This window comes from Monodelphis domestica, chromosome 3 (genome assembly GCF_027887165.1).
Source record: "Monodelphis domestica isolate mMonDom1 chromosome 3, mMonDom1.pri, whole genome shotgun sequence".
Classification (NCBI taxonomy): domain Eukaryota; kingdom Metazoa; phylum Chordata; class Mammalia; order Didelphimorphia; family Didelphidae; genus Monodelphis; species Monodelphis domestica.
The window spans coordinates 208901177-208921232 of NC_077229.1; the positions used below are offsets into that span (position 1 = coordinate 208901177).

Consider the following 20056-nt stretch of genomic DNA (forward strand, 5'->3'; position numbering starts at 1 on the left):
CTCTTGTGCCCAAACTGCAACTTCAAGCTGCCCGTGAGCCCCACCCACATGACCCCAGAGAGTGAAGAGAAGAAGTGCTCACTAGACACTGGGAAGAGGGGGAATGGATAAGTTTCCCAGTGCTGGCTCTGCATATGTGCCAATATTCCTCCAATGCTGCCCCAGACTAACGATAATTTTAAAAGAGCAGACTGATATAATTCTAGACCAGTTCCTCTTCTTTTTCTGAGGAAAATAGAATGACCTCACATAGGCTGAGTGGAACTAGAATAGAGTGGCTACCTTTGTCTCAGATGATGACATTGTGGGAGCATTTTCTATTCCTTTGGCTAAATGCTGCTGCTGCTGATCCAATCAGCATGGTCTCTTGCCAATATTCCCCATCCCCTAGGTTCTGTGTTCCTTACTAGGGCCATGCCGACCTGCAAAGGGAGACTATCCACTAGTGCCACCAAGCCTGGGGACCCCAACAATGCTAGATACCCAGGAAGGATCAGTGATGAAGGAGTTGCACATTGGCCACCATTGTCACTATAGCTGTCACACTTTTCCTCCCAATGGTAAACACAGCCCTAGAGCTTACCAGGCCTTTTCTTCCTCTACTTTTCCTTTCCACAGTGACTCTGGGAAGTTTTTGGTGATAAAATTTCCTCTTTCCTTGATGCTTTTCTTATATCTTATGGTGCTCTCTGAAACCTGGCTTCATTCTAAAGATACCACATCACTTGGCATTTTCTTCAAGACTGGCTGCTCCTGCTCTTGTACCCACGAATATAAAGGGTTCAGGAAAAGCAGATGATTGATTCTTCAGGACCACATTCATACCCCTTCTCATTCAACAAATATGTCTCTTATTTTAAATTTCATTTTGTTCTGCTCAGATACTTCTTACTGTCATCAATGGGCCAGCAGGTCACTTTTCATTTTCCCCAGGAAATTCAGTACCTGTCTAACAAGCTTCCTTTCTTGTCTCTTTTGAATACCCTGGATCCCATTTTCTCAACTTCCCCAGTTCCTGTGACTATTATCTCCATTCTTCCTGAGGTATTCTCTGGACTGGTCATACCTTAGAATTTTCCTCATGTAAATCAGCTTAATTTCTCCAGAATTTCCTCATTAAGGCTCTCCTCTAAGGGTCTGTCTAGTTGTAAAATTCTTTGATATGTAATTCTCTTCCCTCTATCTGAGGGACTCTGACTGTGTATTCTTTCTGCAAACCTTTTGGCACCTGTGTACTCTGTGTGAATTAAGCTGTTAAGCAGTGAATTTGATGATGTGCTCTTTTGATGTGAGAACAATGTAATCATTGGGCCACAGGCTGAAGTAGTCATTGACCTCACCAGGGAATTCTGCCATGATATATTTTACCTGCTTTTCTCTGTTCTTTCTTGTCCTACCTTTATTGCTATCTACTGATCAATAAATAATGGTTCATAATGTTTTGTCACTCTGGGAATGTAAAGCTTCTCCAAATATATGTTCCATTACCTTATTTCAACAAATGTTCTTATTGTTCCTTACTTTTCTTTAGTTTATTATAACTGCAATTTTCATGCTGCCTCCTCTTACTGTCTTTCCTTCTCCTCTGATGTGGCTAAGGCTAAACTGATTTTGTACTCTAATCACATAAAATCTCTTGTGATAAAAATGAATAAGATGAGAAGGCAGAATAGAAAACCATATATTCTACTTGTTCAGAATACAAGTGTGTCTCTTTCTATACCATAGATATGTTCTTTAAAAGTTACAAATAAGCAAATTGTCAGCTAAGCCATATTTTAAACACACTAGGAAAGCCAACTATTAAAGTCAGTTATTAAGAGAAAATGTTGTCCCTTGTTTTAATGTTTGCTGGAATTTTTGTATGCTGGATTTAAAAAGAAGTGTAGTAAATACACTAGAAAAGAATACTGAATGTTCTAGTTCTAGGTATACATAGATTCTTAGAGGGATGGGTCTATTTTATTTATATGTGGCTCACACCTTTTGTACACTTGTGCTTCTAGAACCAAAACAACCATAACAGACTAATGAGGAGGTCATTACCCCTCACCTCAATCACTGTAATAGCCTCTCACTGGTATCTTTGTCCCTAGTCTCTTTTCTCCAGTCTCTCCTACATAATATTATCAGACAAATCTTCTAAATCATGACTCCTTTTTTGTCTTCAGATGTCCTTTGCACTAAAACTGTCACTGGCTTACCAATGTCTATTGATTTTTTTCAATTTGTAAAGACCTTTATTTTTTAAATTAAATTTATTTTAATGATCTCTCTTTCCTACATTCCTCTTCCCACTAAAACAAGAAAAATAAAAAAATTCTTAATTTCTCTCTTTTTTTGATTTATTCAAAGATACTTTTCCTCCAATTGTAATAAAAATTTTCAACATATGTACTCCAAAATTATAAGATCCAAATTGCCTCCCTTCCTCCCTAACCTCCCCACTCTCAAAGGTCACAAGCAATCTGATCTGGGTTATACATGTATGATCCTGTAAAACATAGCTACATACTGATCATTTTTAAGAGTGAATATTCATGTAAAATCAATACCTCAAAATAAAACCATAAATAAATTAAAGTGAAAAATTGTATGCTTTTACCTGCATTCAAAATGTACCAGCTCTTTCTCTGCAGGTGGATTGCTATTCTTTGTCTTAAGTCCTTCAGAACTGCCCTGGATTGTTGTATTGCTGAGAGTAGCAATGTCTTTCACAAATTATCTGTGTACAATATTGCAATTACTCTGTACAATATTCTGCTGGTTCTGTTTATTTTGCTTTTTCCAAAATCATCCTAAAGAGCTTTATTTGTAAATTAAATTTATTTTAGTGATTTCTTTCCCACATTCCTCCTCCCATTAGGGAAAGAAAAGTGAAACAAAATTCTTGTAAAAAATATGCACCATCAAGCATTGCCTACTGAATTAACACTGGATGGAATGGTAGATTGGGGCCAGAACTTAGAGGGCTTTGAATATAAGGATAAGGAATTTAGATTTATCTCCTGTAGCTAAGTGAGTATATTGGGCAGGTGAGTGGCACAGAGGATAATTTGGGGTCTAGAGTCAGGAAAATCTCACTTTCTGAGTTCAAATCCAACCTGACATACTAGCTGTGTGACTTTGGACAAGTCACCTAACCCCATTTGCCTCAATTTACTCATCTTTAAAATGATTTGGAGAAGGAAATGGCAAATCATGCCAATATCTTTGCCAAGAACGACCCCCCCCCAAATGGTCACAAAAAGTCAGATATTACTGAAAAACAACTAAACAATAATTTAAAATTGAGCATATTGTCCCTTCTCTCCGGAATGATCTTCTTTCTCTAATTCTTCCTATAAAAATACTGCCTTTGCATTAAGATCCAGCTCAAATGCTAACTCCTTAATAAAGTCTTCTTTTTGTTTGTTTCTCTCCTCCCACCTCAGATATGACTATTTATGAAATGTTCATTGATAGTTTTTTATATACCGTGTTCCTCTTCTGTGGGTGCATGAGTGTGTGTACATGTTCTGAAGGTTGGTGCTAAGGGCTGGCTGGCAATTCAGAGTGAGTACAAAAATGTGTCATATAATCCCATAAGAATAGTTATGAGGAGTGCTGAATATTGGAATGAGCTGAATCTGGCCATGAATAGAAAAAAAGTTCACTTTTTGTTTCTTTTTTAGCTTTATTGGGAAAAAGACGAGAATAAAAAAGGAATAGGACTGTTATTCAGAGTAGATGGGACAATGACAACTCTTGATAATGCTCTCCAGGCTTATCAAGTCTCTTAATTATTAACTCCTATTGCCTTGACTTATTCTTCAAACTTGACCTCTCAACAGTATCTTTCACTGTTGACCAATGCTCTTAACACTTGTTTTCTTTTGGTGTTCTCATCAGGTCTTATGGATTCAATGACCTCTGTGCAGTTGTATATATCTAGCCGTAGTCTTTCTTCTGGGCTATGATCCTATATTAACTCTCTTTTGAAAAATTTAAACTGAATATGCTATAAGACATTTCAATCTCAGTATATTTAAAATACAGAATAATATCTTTATCTAAACCTTCTAAACTTTGCTGTTTGGGCACTATCATCATTCTAGTTACTTAGATTCATGTCATTTAGAGTCATATTTCATTTTTCATTTTCACTAGCCTGTTATATACATTTAATTGTCAAGTGTTATCACTTCTATATCCATACCACCTGGTTCCAAGGTTGGCTGTGTCTTCTCTCATGCCCTTCAGGGGTGGGAGGAGGGATTTGCTTTCTCTTTGCTTTCCAGTGCCACTTTTAGATTCCCCCTTAGGCACTGTTATTCAGCAGCTGTCTTTTCCCTCTTACATCGGTGTTTTCTCTACTCACTCTACTCCTTAGCTCAGACCTTAGCTCAGAATAGGACCAGTTGCCTGGACTATGCTATAGTTTCCTAATTATCTCAGGTCCCTCCACACTCCATCCAGTTATCCACCTCCACCCTCCATCCTCCACCCAGTTATCAAGTCATACCTCTGTTTAATAAATTCCTGTGGTTCTCTCTAGGATCATTTGTGAACTCCTCTGTTTGGTATTAAAAACCCTTCACCTGGCTTCAACTTACCTTTCAGTCTCTTTGGTACTTGTTACAGACAAACACTCCATCTCCTCTGTCTGTGCTGTCTCCAGGTTTGGAATGTACTCTCTTTGCCTCTGCTACAAAGAATACCTAGTTCTTTTCAAAGCTGAACTCAAGTACCATCTTCTATAAGAAGGCTTGCCTTCATCCTTCCCAGCTGCTAGTGCCTTCCTCATCCAAAATTATCTTGTATTTGTTTTATTTTTTAATTTATATTTATTTGTTGCATTAAAGTGTCAAGGTTACTCCCTATTTCCCTACCCTGTCTCCCTTAGAGAAGGCATTATTTAACTCTCTCTCTCTCTCTCTCTCTCTCTCTCTCTATATATATATATATATATATATATATATATATATATATATATATGTCTTACTTGTTTTTATTTATTGGTTCTTTCTCTGGAGCTTGGCATATACAAGTCAGTCTTCAAACAATATTTATGTTGCTCTATATACTTTTCTCCTGGTTCTATTCATTTCACTCTTTATTATTTCATTCAAGTCTTTCCATGTTTTTCCAAAATTAACTTGTTAGTCTTCTCTTCTGGAGAAGTAGTATTCCATCACAATCATATTCTATAATTTGTTTAGCCATTCTCCAAGTGATGGGTATCCCTTCAATTTCCAGTCCTTTGCTTCTACAAGAGAGCTGCTATAAATATTTTAGAACATGTAGATTCTTGCCTGGTCACCTTAGGAAACAGACCCAACAGTGGTCCTATTGTTGAATTTAAGGGTATACACAGTTTTAGAGCTCTGGGAATGATTCCAAATTGCTCTCCAAAATGGTTGAATTAGTTTGCAGATCTACCAACAATGTACTAGTGTTCTTGCTTTTCTATACCCCCTCCAACATTTGTCATTTTGCACTTTTATCATTTTAGACAATCTGATAGATATGAGATGATATCTCAGAATTATGTTGATTTGCATTTCTTGAATCAATAACAATTTAGAACATTTATTTTAAAGATACAGGACTGGAACTGGATCTATGATTTCATAGGAATTCCAAAAAAAGGCAATTTCCTCTACCAGTACAGGTTAGCACCTTCTCTTTGGTTACAGAGACTATTTTATTTTTGCCTCTATTGCCTAGCAGAGTGCCTAGAACATAATAAGTGTTTGATAAGTGCTTCTTGATTGGTTGATTAGTTGATGGAGATAGGCCAGAGCTGCTCCATTCTTATTTCACTGTCTTCTCTGCCACAAAGATGGTCTTTGGCCTAGAAGAAACAGAAAAAAATATCTGGGAGAGCAGATGCTAAAGAAAAAGTTAGACAATATCTACTTGCCTTTGATAAGTTCAAGTCATTTGACCCCCATGAAGTGCAACCTTAAGCAGAAACTGCTGGGTTTGGTTTCTATAATATTTTCAGTGATTTTTGAAATATAAAGGAAGGAGCAGCTGGGTAGCTCAGTGGATAGAGCCAGACCTAGAGATGAGAAGGGAAGTCCTGGGTTCAAACTGGTCTCAGACATTTCCTAGCTGTGTGACCCTGGGCAAGTCACTTAACCTCCATTACTTAGCCCTTACCACTCTTCTGCCTTGGAACCAATACACAGTATTGATTCTAAGACAGAAGGTAATGGGCAAAAAAAAAAGAAATATAGTAGAGAATGGAAGAATATCAGAGAATCTAAAACTGTCAAATGTTTTACCAATTTAAAAATGGAAAGGCATTTGAATTCAAATTTTGAACCAGTGAACTTACCTTTTGATTCCTTGCAAAATTATAGTGCATATTATTAAAGGGATGACTAGCAAGCATCTAGAAAATGAAGAAATTGTGATGACAAAGAATGTGAATGGCATCATCAAGAACTGGTCATATTGGATTTATCATTTTTCCTTTTAGACAGAGTAGATAAAAGAATATTCTAGATATAGCTTACCTAGATTTTAGCAAAGTATTTGACAAATATTCTCATGGAGAAGATGGAGATATTGGTCCAAAATACTATGATTAGGTGGACTTAAGTCTGATTGAATGACTATAACACAAAGTTGTTATTCAATCATTTTAGGCATGTCCAATTTTATGGGACCTTTTTTTGCCAAAAATACTTCAGTGGTTTGCTATTTCCTTTTCCAGCTCATTTTACAGAGAAGGAAACTGAGACCAATAGGGTTAGGTTACTTGCCTTGGCAACACAGCTAATAAATGTCTGAGATCAGATTGGAAATCAATATGATGAATCTTCCTGACTCTAGGCCTGGCACTTTCTCTACTGTGCCACCTAGATTCCTTTACCCAAAGAATAGTTGTTAATGATTTATTTTTGTTTGGATGAAGTTCTCTGGAGGACTGCCTCAAATCTGTGCTTAGTCCTATGCTGTTTAATATTTTTAATATGATGTGTACAAAGATAAAGATGGCATACTTATTAAATGTGAAGTTGACACAAAACTAGTAGAGGATTGCTAACACACTGGATACCAGTCAGGATTAAAAAATATCTTGGCCAGGTACAACATTGAGCTTTATCTAATAAGATAAATTTCAGAAGGAATGTCTTATGCTTGGATTAATACTTGGTAAAAGCTTGGTCGCTGACTTCTGGTCAAGATGGCGGCTTAGAAGCTGCGAAAGTTCAGACCTTGGAAACCCTTCCTTACCGATCACAAACTGAGTGCTCCAAGGACACCAAAATTCAAGCTGAACAACAGGACAGACCCAGGGAACCCTCCTCCCGGAAGTGGATCCAAAGGTATGCCCCCCTGAAAAGCCAGAACCCTAGATCGCTTGGATCTAAGGGGCAGGCAGAAGGAAGGTCCCAGGACCCATCCCCCCCAACCCAGAGTGCTGAGCCCACAGCAGCAGCGGGATCCTCAGGGTCGGCAACAGGGCCTCAGGGCTGCCTATTCTGAAGGACTCACCTTGAAAACAACCTGGGCCAGTCTCCGGGGCGCCCAACACAGACAGCAGGGAAACAGAGAGAGATGGGAGGGAGCTTGTAGCCCCCTGGCTGGATCCTTCCATCTGAGTCTCAAGGGAGGTTCCAGCTTTAGGGCACCAGCTGAGCCCAATCCCATCAGGAGCCCTCAGAGCTACTGAAAGGACAGAAACCTCAGGGCCATCAAAGTGGTTGCTCCAAAGAGCTTACCTTGAAAGTAACCTGGGCCAGTCTCTGGGCATTCAACACAGACGATAGAGGAGGAGGGTTTTTTTTTTTTTTGGTTCAGGGATCATTCCGCCCACACCAGCTGAACTTAATCCCATCAGGAGCCCTCAGAACCCAGGGAGGCCAGGACCCCTCCCCACTTAGAGAGCAGGGCCTTCTGAAAAAACCAGAAACCTAGAGGCGGAGTCAAGATGGCAGTCTAGAAGGAGCATAGGCCTGGCAGCCTAGCCAGAGCTTTGGAGATCCTCCATATTTGTTCCAGTTGTCCAGAAAGTTTAAAACTCAGAGTAAATCCAGCCCAACTAAGCTGAACTCAATCCCATCAAAAGTCTCCAGAATGCAGGGAATCTCAGGCTCCCCACCCATCCTCATTGACTGCTGGACTTTAAGCCAATCAAAAGCCTCCAGAGGACAGGGAAGCTCAAATCCCCAACAACCCTCCCCCAGAGACTACACCAAGAGATCTTCTGTTAAAGCTCTAAGAAGGGAGACTGGTAGAAGTCCCCCCAAAACAAAAAAAAATGAGAGGAACAAGAGCACAGACAAATACGGGGAGTAAAGAAGGGGTGAATTTGAGCAAACAACAGAAAAAGAAGAAAGAAACTACAATAGACAGCTACTACTCAGCAAATGGAACAGAGGGGAAGAGATCAGCAAACGATAAACCAGAAATCCCAGCAAATTGGATACAGGCTGTGGAAGAACTCAAAACACAACTAAGAGAGGTTGAAGACAATTGGGGAAAGAACTTAAAAATTAAGATAAGTCATCTGGAAACAGAGGCACTTGAACTAAAATGAGAAAATAGTGTCTTGAAAACCAAAATCAACCAGCTGGAAAATGAGGCAAAGGAGATGAAAGATGAGGCAAAGGAGATGAAAGAAGATCTTCAAAGAAAATCAGACCAGAAGGAAAAAGACGACCAAAAAGCCAGAGATGAAATCTAATCTTTAAGAACCAGAATAAAACAACTAGAATCAAATGACCTCACAAGACAGCAGGACACTATAAAACAAAACAAAAAGAATGAAAAAATTGAGGAAAATGTGAAGCATCTCATTCACAAAACGGACAATTTAGAAAATTGTTCAAGAAGAGACAATTTAAGATTAATTGGACTACCAGAAGACCACGACAAAAGAAAAAGCCTGGACATAATACTAGAGGAAATTATCCAGGAAAACTGTCCCGAGATCCTAGAACAAGAGGGGAAAGTGGAGATTGCAAGAATCCACAGATCACCCCCTGTATTTAATCCCCAACTGACAACACCAAGAAATGTTATAGCCAAATTCAAAAACAATCAGATGAAAGAAAAGATATTACAAGCTGCCAAGAAGAAGCCATTCAGATACCATGGAAACACGGTGAGGTTAACACAGGATCTGGCTGCATCCACACTGAAGGACTGAAAGGCATGGAATATGATATTCCTGAATGCAAGGGAACTAGGTCTACAACCAAGAATAAAATACCCATCAAAACTGACTATATTCTTACAGGAGAAAGTATGGTCATTCAACACAACAGAAGAGTTCCAAGCATTCATAAATAAAAGATCAGACCTGAACAGAAAATTTTATGTCCAACCACAGAACTCAAAAGAGAATCATCAAACGGTAATTAAAAAAGAGAGGAAAAAAATCAAACAAAACAACAACAAAAAATTTTTAAGAGACTCAATAAGTTAAAATGATATGTATCCCTATAAGAAAAGAGGTCATTGGTAACTCTTAAAAACTGTTGCTATCACCTGAACAGCTAGAAGAATTACACTCAGAGGGAACAGTGACAAACTGTATAGGATGAAAGGACAAGACATAAATATGTATATAGATATATGCATGCATAAATACATATACATGTGTATGTATATATATTTTTATATATATACATGACTAGAGCTAAAAAAGAAAAGAGGTTATGACTAAAAGAAATGGGAAAAGAAACAAATGGGGGTAAATTTATATGTCACAAAGAAGCTCATGGCGGGAGTGGGGAGTACATTGATACACTGGAAGGGTAAAGAGGTTGGAGACAGGAAATACTCAACTCTTACGTACTTTGAAACTGACCCAAAGATGTAAGAACAATCCAATCCATTGGGGAAGGGAATAGATTTGCGCCCTATCAGGGAGTAGAAGGGTAAAAAACAGACTGGTGGGGAGGGAAGCAGTACAAGGGAGGGAGAAGGTGGGGGGAAATTTAAAAAAGACTACAGGGGAAAATAAGGGATGGAATAAGAAGGGAGGGGGGTAGAAAGGGAAGTAAAATAAGGGAGGGAATGGGGGTGGGGTGGGGACTGACTATAAACAACCATTGGTATAGAAGGAAATAGTGAAAGAAGAAAAGGCAGGATGAGGAGTAGAAATCAAAATGCTGGGAAATACACAGCTAGTAATCACAACTCTGAATATGAATGGAATGAACTCACCCATAAAACACAAATGAATAGCAGAGTGGATTAGAATCCAAAACCCTACCATATGCTGTCTGCAATAAACACACATGAGGAAGGTAGATACGCATAGGGTGAATGTAAGAGGATGGAGCCAGACCTATTGGGCATCAAATGATAAAAAGAAGGCAGGAGTAGCAATCATGATATTGGACAAAGCCAAAGTAAAAATAAATCTAGTTAAAAGAGATAGGGAAGGTAATTACATCTTGATAAAAGACAGTATAGACAACGAGGAAATATCTGTACTCAATATGTATGCACCAAATGGCAGAGCATCCAAATTTTTAAAGGAGAAACTAGAGGAGCTCAAGGATGAAATAGATAAACTATACTAGTGGGAGATCTGAACCTCCCCCTATCTGAACTAGAGAAATCAAATCAAAAAATAAATAATAAAGAGGTGAGAGAAGGAAATGAAATCTTAGAAAAATTAGAGTTAGTAGACATATGGAGAAAAATAAATAGGGACAAAAAGGAATACACCTTCTTTTCAGCAGTACATAGTACATTCACAGAAATTGACCATGTACTAGGGCACAAAATCATTGCAAACACGTGCAAAAGGGCAGAAATAATAAATACAACCTTCTCAGACCACAGTGCAATAAAAATAATAATTAGTAAGGGTACATGGATAGATAAATCAAAAATTAATTGGAAATTAAACAATATGATTCTTCAAAACCAGCTAGTTAAAGTACAAATTGTAGAAACAATTAATAACTTCATTGAAGAAAATGACAATGGTGAGATATCCTTTCAAAACCTGTGGGATGCAGCCAAAGGAGTACTCAGGGGGAAATTTATATCCTTGAGTTCATATATAAACAAATTAAGAAGGGCAGAGGTCAATGAATTGGGCATGCAAATTAAAAAACTAGAAAGTGAACAAATTAAAAATCCTTAGATGAAGACTAAATTAGAGATCCTAAAAATCAAAGGAGAAATTAATAAAATTGATTTAATAAATTAATAAAATTGATTTAATAAATAAGACTAGAATCTGGTACTTTGAAAAAACAAATAAAATTGACAAAGTACTAGTCAGTCTAATTAAAAAAAGGAAAGAAAAAAACCAAATTGACAGTATCCAAGATGAAAAGGGAGACCTCACCTCTAATGAAGAGGAAATCAAGGCAATCATTAAAAACTACTATGCCCAATTATATGGCAAAAAATATGGCAATCTAAATGATATGGATGAATACTTACAAAAATATAAATTGCTTAGACTAAAAGAAGAAGAAATAAATTACCTAAACAACCCCGTATCAGAAAAAGAAATTGAACAAGCCATCAAAGAACTCCCTAAGAAAAAATCCCCAGGTCCAGACGGATTCACAAATGAATTCTATCAAACATTCAAAGAACAGTTAACCCCAATACTATACCAACTATTTGACAGAATAAGCCAAGAAGGGGTTCTACCAAATTCTTTTTACGACACAAACATGGTACTGATCCCAAAGCCAGGCAGGTTAAAAACAGAGAAAGAAAACTATAGGCCAATTTCCCTAATGAATATAGATGCAAAAATCTTAAATAGGATAGTAGCAAAAAGACTCCAGCAAGTCATCACAAGGGTTATCCACTACGATCAGGTAGGATTCATACCAGGAATGCAAGGATGGTTCAATATTAGGAAAACCATCCACACAATTGACCATATAAACAAGCAAACCAACAAAAATCACATGATTATCTCAATAGATGCAGAAAAAGCCTTTGACAAAATACAACACCCATTCCTATTGAAAACACTAGAAAGTATAGGAATAGAAGGGCCTTTCCTAAAAATAATAAACAGTATATACCTAAAACCATCAGCAAACATCATCTGCAATGGGGAAAAACTCAAAGCCTTCCCAATAAGATCAGGAGTCAAACAAAGATGCCCATTATCACCTTTATTATTTAATATTGTACTAGAAACACTAGCAGTAGCAATTAGAAAAGAAAATTAAATTGAAGGTAATAAAATTGGCAATGAGGAGACCAAGCTGTCACTCTTTGTGGATGATATGATGATTTACTTAAAGAATCCCAGGGAATCAACCAAAAAGTTAATCGAAATAATCAACAACTTTAGCAAAGTTGCAGGATACAAAATAAACCTACATAAGTCATCAGCATTGCTATATATCTCCAACCCAGTTCGGCAGCAAGAATTAGAAAGAGAAATTCCATTTAAAGTCACACGAGACAATATAAAATACTTAGGAATCTATCTGCCGAGACAAATGCAGGAACTATATGAACACAACTACAAAACACTCTCCACACAATTAAAACTAGATCTAAACAATTGGAAAAACATTGATTGCTCATGGGTGGGAAGAGCTAACATAATACAAATGACAATCCTACCCAAACTTATCTATTTAGTGCCATACCCATTGAACTACCAAAAAACTATTTTACTGAATTAGAAAAAACCATAACAAAGTTCATTTGGAAGAATAAAGGATCAAGGATATCCAGGGAAATAATGAAAAAAAAGAAAGGAAGGTGGCCTTGCAGTCCCAGATCTCAGACTATATTATAAAGCAGAGGTCATCAAAACAATTTGGTACTGGCTAAGAGACAGAAAGGAGGATCAGTGGAATAGACTTGGGGTAAATGACCTCAGTAAAACAGTCTTTGACAAACCCAAAGACCCCAGCTTTTGGGACAAAAATCCAGTATTTGATAAAAAACTGCTGGGAAAATTGGAAGACAGTGTGGGAGAGATTAGTTTTGGATCAACACCTCACATCCTACACTAAGATAAACTTAGAATGGGTGAATGACTTGAATATAAAGAAGGAAACTATAAGTAAATTAGGTGAACACAGAATAGTATACATGTCAGACCTTTGGGAAGGGAAAGATTTAAAAACCAAGCAAGACTTAGAAAGAGTCACAAAATGTAAAATAAATAATTTTGACTACATCAAATTAAAAAGCTTTTGTAGAAACAAAACCAATGTAAATAAAATTAGAAGGAAAGCAACAAATTGGGAAACAATCTTCATAACAAAAACCTCTGACAAAGGTCTAATTACTGAAATCTATAAAGAGCTAAACCAGTTGTACAAAAAATCAACTCATTCTCCTATTGAAAAATGGGTAAGGGAACATGAATAGGCAATTTTCAGTTAAAGAAATCAAGACTATTAATAAGCACATGAAAAAGTGTTCTAGATCTCATAATCAGAGAGATGCAAATCAAAACAACTTTGAGGTATCACCTCACACCTAGCAGATTGGCTAACATGACAGCAAAGGAAAGTAATGAATGCTGGAGGGGATGTGGCAAAGTAGGGACATTAATCCATTGCTGGTGGAGTTGTGAATTGATCCAACCATTCTGGAGGGCAATTTGGAACTATGCCCAAAGGGCGATAAAAGACTGTCTGCCCTTTGACCCAGCCATAGCACTGCTGGGTTTGTACCCCAAAGAGATAATAAGGAAAAAAGACTTGTACAAGAATATTCATAGCTGCGCTCTTTGTGGTGGCCAAAAATTGGAAAATGAGGGAATGCCCTTCAATTGGGGAATGGCTGAACAAATTGTGGTATATGTTGGTGATGGAATACTATTGTGCTCAAAGGAATAATAAAGTGGAGGAATTCCATGGAGACTGGAACAACCTCCAGTAAGTGATACAGAGTGAGAGGAGCAGAACCAGGAGAACATTGTATACAGAGACTGACACATTGTGGTACAAGAGAACGTAATGGACTTCTCCAGTAATGGCTTTACAATGTCCCTGAACAACCTGCAGTGATCTACAAGAAAACAAACAAACAAACAAACAAAATTATCCTCAAGCAGAGGACAAACTGAGGGAGTAAAAGCACTGTGGAAAAGCAACTGCTTGACCACAGAGGTTGAGGGGACATGATCGAGGAGAGATGCTAAATGAGCACCCTAATGCAAATACCAACAACAAGGAAGTGGGTTCAGAGCAAGGACACATGTGATACCCAGACGAATTGCCCATTGGCTAGGGAAGGGGTGGCGGGGGAAGAAAATGATCTGTTTCCAATGAACAATGTATGAAAATGACCAAATAAAATAATGTTTCAAAAAAATAAAAAAAATAATCTTGGTCACCACAGTTTAAGAAAGACATTGATAATCTTGACTGTCCAGAGTAGGGCAATCCAGATTGCTGATGTACCTTGAGTTTGTGCTCTTTAAGAATCAGTTGAATAGTTAGCTCGGAGGAGGGAAGACTTAGAGGGGACTCTTAATTATCTGAAGAACTATCATGTGGAAGAGGGATAAGATTTTCAGTTGAGTCCCAAGGAACAGTAGTTAGAAATTCAGACTTGAAAATGTAGATTTACTTTAAGTAAAAAATTGCTTAACAGAGAACTATCTAAAAGAACAGTGCCTATGTACTGGATTCCCATAAAGACCTGTGGGCAAAGGCTGGATGATCTGACCACTTGTCAGCTATGTTGTAGGAAGATTCTTGTTTAAGTATGGATTGGACTAGATGGCCCCTGAGGACCTTTTCAATTCCATTTTTGTGATTATAATATGTTTTATGCTATTTGTCACATTCATTTTCAACTTTAGATATACGTGTACATGAATCATCTCCCTTCTTAGATGATAAAATACTATAAGGACAGTGGTTCTAACCTATTGATCTCTTTATCCCCCAGAATGCCTTATGTATAGTATTTTTGTAGTAAGTATTTAAATTGAAAAAAGTAACCTGCTGAAGATCACATAACTTGTTTGTAGCAACACAAAGATGAATTATCAGCTAAGGCATCTGACTTTCAGTCTAATTTTAAATGAGTCATCTAAGGATATCCTTTGTCATTTACTTCTGAGTATTGTTTTAGCAGGTTAGCAAGCAAGAGTTATGAAGCAATTTGGAGCTTCTCTTCCCCCATATTCATGAATGGGAAGAAGACAGGGGGATCTCTTGGGACTGACTCAGAATCTGTTAATAGAAGTGAAGGGTATCCATGCCATGTTTGTTTATTTCTTGAAAAGTATATTAGAACAGTTCTGTGGTTCGGGTATCATCTAGCATGTGCCCATTAGTCATACAACAGGTTTGTTTCATTGCTTCAAAGCATGTCGGATTACTGTGCAATTAGAGTGCTCTCTGCTTCCAACAAGCTCTAGTTGTATTATGTTTTCAAAAAGAAATATCTGAATTACCAAATCTAAATGTTTTTTCTCTCTTGCAGGTCTTTATGGATTTTTGTTGCTAAATAAGCATTTCTTTTAGCCCAGTGTTTTTGATAGAGATTAGTTTGATTAAGCAAAATTGGCCAGTTGGATTACCACATTCCAGTGCTATTTGATTGGCGGAAGGTGTCATTACTGTTATTTTCTAAAATGGAAGACAGAGTAGCTAGGAAGCTAGCTTCAGAGTCAGGATGATGTGTTCAACCCCTAGAGCCTATTCACAGTAACTCTGCAATTCAGTGCCTAGGTAACTCTCTAAATCTATAGAAAAGGTGCTAATCTGCATTGGTAGTGGGAGTTTTCTCATTATATATATGTATATGTATATATATATATCTGTTCTCATTTCTTATTATGTTTCTTGTTGCTTTAGGCAAAAAGCACCAGTTACCTTCCAGACTTGGAGGCTAGATGACTTAATCAGTGACTTTTTGAAATGATCCATATTATATATATATATGTATATATATTATATATGTATGTATATTCACCTAAGAGTTAAGAATGAGAAAAATAGTCCTACCATATTAGAAGCAGTGTCTATTGTTAAGTTCTTTTGTGTGTGATTCTTATATTACCACAGAAAGCCTCAAAGAATAACTTTCATCTATCCTCCCTAGCATTTAATATCCTTCCTTCCTAAAAAGTATCATTTTTATCACATTAAGAATATAATGAGTTTTTGGTTCTAGCCCACACAGTTGAATATATATGCCAGGCAATATGTCACGTCCTGTAGCTTTGTTACAAAGTGAAAAGGAGATTAAAAATTGACATCATTATGCCCATAAGAAAAGCTGCCTAGAGCCAATAAATATGGTAGACCCTGAAGTCTGGACATTTATATATGAATTTGGAAGACTTGGCACAACAAATTTATTTCTTCTTATGTTTTCCCTCCTTCTCCAGATCTAATTGTTACTAACTGGAATTATTCGTTAGTAGGATTGGTCATTACCTGAAAAATCAGAGCACAATTCGATTTTGGTAAGTATAAATCTACTATTGTTTGGGAGCAACTTTGATAAATACTAATGATGATATTACATATATACATCTATATAAATTTTTTAAAGAAAGTGAGAATAGGTCAAAACACTTTACTGAGCATTTGAAATAAGATATTCTGATTTTTTTGGTCTGTGTTTTAGTGTTGCTATCCTGATGAATAATTTCTATTTTTTTTCCCCTCTCTAAAAGGAATTGTTTTTCATTTTGAAGGAGTTAGTGGAAGCACAGAGATAATTTGGTTGCCATTTTACATAATATTTAAGAGACACTATAGAAATTACAAAAGTTGTGAGAATGTCATTTCAGATTAAGGCACAGAAATTTTCAAAGAGAGGCTGAATTGTAAGTGACCTGTCCTAAAAATTCTCTTTTACACAGAATTGCAAAAGCATCTGTTACTCATTGTAGACAAGTATGTTTTAGAGTTAGGAAGATTAAATGGTAAAGGTAATGAATCTATTTGTATTTATTGATATGCCTTTTTAATTAAATAATCTTTAAAGTACATCTGAATACACCATTGTTTTTCATGGTTGGATTGTGATTTTAAAATATAGATTTATGAAACTGTTATTCAAGAAAACCAAGATGTGGTTTTCATTGCATGTGAAAGAGGAATCTTTCATTGAAGAAAATAATGGAATCTGAGTCTTTTAGAGTTGGAAGTGATTTTATAGCTCATTTAATTCAATCTTCACAAAATCTGAGTTGAAGGGCACTTCAGTGTCTCTGTAGAAACCATAGCTCAATGGGAATATTCTCTTTAACATTCATAAAGAAGTGGTCATCTAGTCTCTACTGGAAGACATGCAATGATAGAAAACTCAGTGATACTTCAGGCATTTTTGATAAATCTGACTGGTAGGAAAATTTTCCCTACATTAAACTACAATCGTTCACATTGCAGTTTATACTAGATGTTTCTTGTTCTGCTTTCTGGTAGCAAAATTGAATATCTTTTCCTCATAACTGCCATTTAGAAACCTGAAGACAATCTTCATATCTAAGACTAAGGATTCTTTTCTCCAGACTATATCTCCTCTACTCCTTTAACCCACACTTATCTAGTGTGTTTTTCAGTCCTATCACTACCCTGTTCACCCTCCAATGATTATGTTTCATTTTGTCAGTATTCTTTGAAAGTGTGATGCCCAGGCCTGAACAAAATACTCCAGATGGGATATTTCTAGGGTATAGTACCATGGAAATCAGTCATTATAGGCAACTCCTCTCTTAATTTATCCTAAGGAATGTTAGCTCTTTTGTTAACATATTGAGCTTTTAGTCCAAAAAAAAAGTCCCACATGTTATTTACAAGAACTCTTGTCTAACCATTGATTCCGATTCCAGTTTACGTAATTGGCTTTTTAAACCAAAGTAAAGGGCTTTGTTATTATTAAGTTTCACTTTTGTTAATTCAGTCCATTGTTCTAGCCTGAAAGCATCTTTTTGAATCTGGATTTGAACCTACAGTTTATTATGAAATCTCCTGAATTTTGTGTCATTCACAACTTTGATAAGCATGCCATTTTTACCTTCCCTTTATTCATTGATAAAAAATGTTAAGCAGAATTTTGAGCCAAGGTTAGATTGCTGATAAACTGATTACTACTCTTTGAGTAAGGCTTCAAATTTGATTCCAAGTCTACTTAAGAATAGAATAATGAAGCCCATATCTCTCTAGCTTTTCCATAAGAATACCATAAGAGACTAAATTAAATTTATCTACTCTCAAACCTGAGAAAACTATGCCTCTAGCATTCTCCTTATCTACTAGATAGTTCTTCCAGAAAAGAAAATGAACTTAGTTTTATATTAGCTGTTATTTAAAAAGGTTTTATTTATGTCTTTTATCATATAATGCCTTCCTTGTTTAATATTTTGCTTCTCAATTACTTGTGATAACTAATCTTAGCATATGTGTTCTAAAATGATAAGATCCAAATAGTTTCCTTCTCTCTCTTCTCTCTCCTCTTTCTGAGATGGAAAGCAATTTGACCTGTTATATATGTATGATCATGCAAAATATATTTCCATATTGGTTATATTATGATGTAATCTTCATATAAAACCAAAATCCAAAAATAAAAACATTCACAAATAAAATAAAGTGATAGAGAGTATGCTTCAATCTGCATTCAGACTCTATCCATTCTTGGGAGGGTTAGAGTTAGGGTTGTTTCATCCTTTTACTCTGTATTATTCATATATATCTTTCTTTGTTTCTCTGAATTCTTCATTGCTTATTGGGCAAAACTATTTCATTTCATTTATAGAGAACAGTTATAAACTCCCTCTCCATAACCTAGGTTGGCTAGATCTTTACCTCAGGATTCTCTGTGCATCCTTGTGAGTTTGAGTGTGTTGTTCTCTGATTCTGTTGGCTCGAGATCTCATTCTGCCATGTCCCCCAATACTTACTGTTAATTGCTATTGTTTAATTTCTCAGTTTCATTTAGCTAATTCACATTGATTCGCTTTTGCAAAAAGGTATTTAGCCCTTTGCAAGAATAGATGTACAAAGATTTCCTTTCAACACCTTTGAGCACAAGCTAATAAATACTACCTTGGTCCCTGAGGAGAGGGCTCAGGCTTAATGCAGTTTCTTCACAACATTGCTCCTACGAAGCTCATGTTCATCTACTCCATAGTATCAGGATGAGTCTATGTATCAGCTACTGCTGGTTTCTGGTAATCATTTCTCAAGGCCTTGGTGCTAGACTGGTTGTTTTCTAAATCCAACATCCACTCTACCAGGTCATAGCCATCTCTATTCTCCTTCACCTAAAATAGGGGGGGAAACTAAAGGCAAAGAACTGAGGTCCCAAATCTCTCCTCTTGTAATATTGTCTCCCACCAGAATGTAACTAGGCAGGAGTCAGATCAAGTGAGTGACCGTATCTACTGAGTGCCTATAAAATGCTCCCTAGTTCTGTCCAGGAACCCCTCAGTTGTCCATCTTCTCATCAAGTGATTAGCAGACCAGATCAGTTACAGAATGTCTAATCCAGTTCAAGGAAAAAGACCCCTCCATTATACATCATCATGTCTCTCCATAGTCCCTTGTTACATATTCATATACTACAACTTTCTCAGTCATTCTCTAATTTATGAGCATCAATTTTGTTTAGTCAGTCAGTCAGAAAGTATTTATTAAGTGCTTGATACGTGCCAGGCCCTAAGATAGGTGCTAGGGATACAACTTCAAAGAATAAGTCAACCTCTATTGGAATTAAGTTTACATTCTAGTGGTAGAGATATAAATAGGAAGCATAGCAATTGGGGAGAATCAGGAAAGTCTTCATGAAGAGAATGGGACCTGAGCTGCATCTTAAAGGAGGAGGGACTTACTGAATTGGAGATAAGGAGGGAGTACATCCCAGTGCAAAGGGTCAAAGAAGAGGAGATGTAATGTTATATATGAGGATTAAAAAGAAGACTAGTTTGGCTGTATTCCAGACTATGGGAAGGGGAGTAATATCTAGTGAGGCTGAAGAGATAAATTAGGGTCAGGTTGTTTAGGGCTCTAAAAGCTAAAAAGTGGAATTTATATTTTATTCTAGGGGCAATAGGAAGCCAGTGGAGTTAGGGGAGTTACATGGTTAGAACTGCATTTAAAGAAAATTACTTTTCACAGCAGCATATAAG

The 20056-nt window shown here is 36.7% G+C and overlaps 1 protein-coding gene across 4 annotated transcripts in view; it reads left to right on the forward strand.

Moving 5' to 3' along the window:
• RNF182 (ring finger protein 182) overlaps nucleotides 1-20056 on the forward strand; it is an 87309-nt gene that overhangs the window by 36150 nt on the left and 31103 nt on the right. For 3 of the 4 annotated variants that reach the window (XM_016431765.2, XM_016431762.2, XM_016431761.2), the window contains exon 2: nucleotides 16307-16384. The gene's annotated coding sequence lies outside the window, so the exon portion shown is untranslated. Of the gene's footprint in view, nucleotides 1-15977; nucleotides 16385-20056 lie in introns of those variants that run through there. The other variant, XM_056823454.1, reaches the window with a different exon arrangement.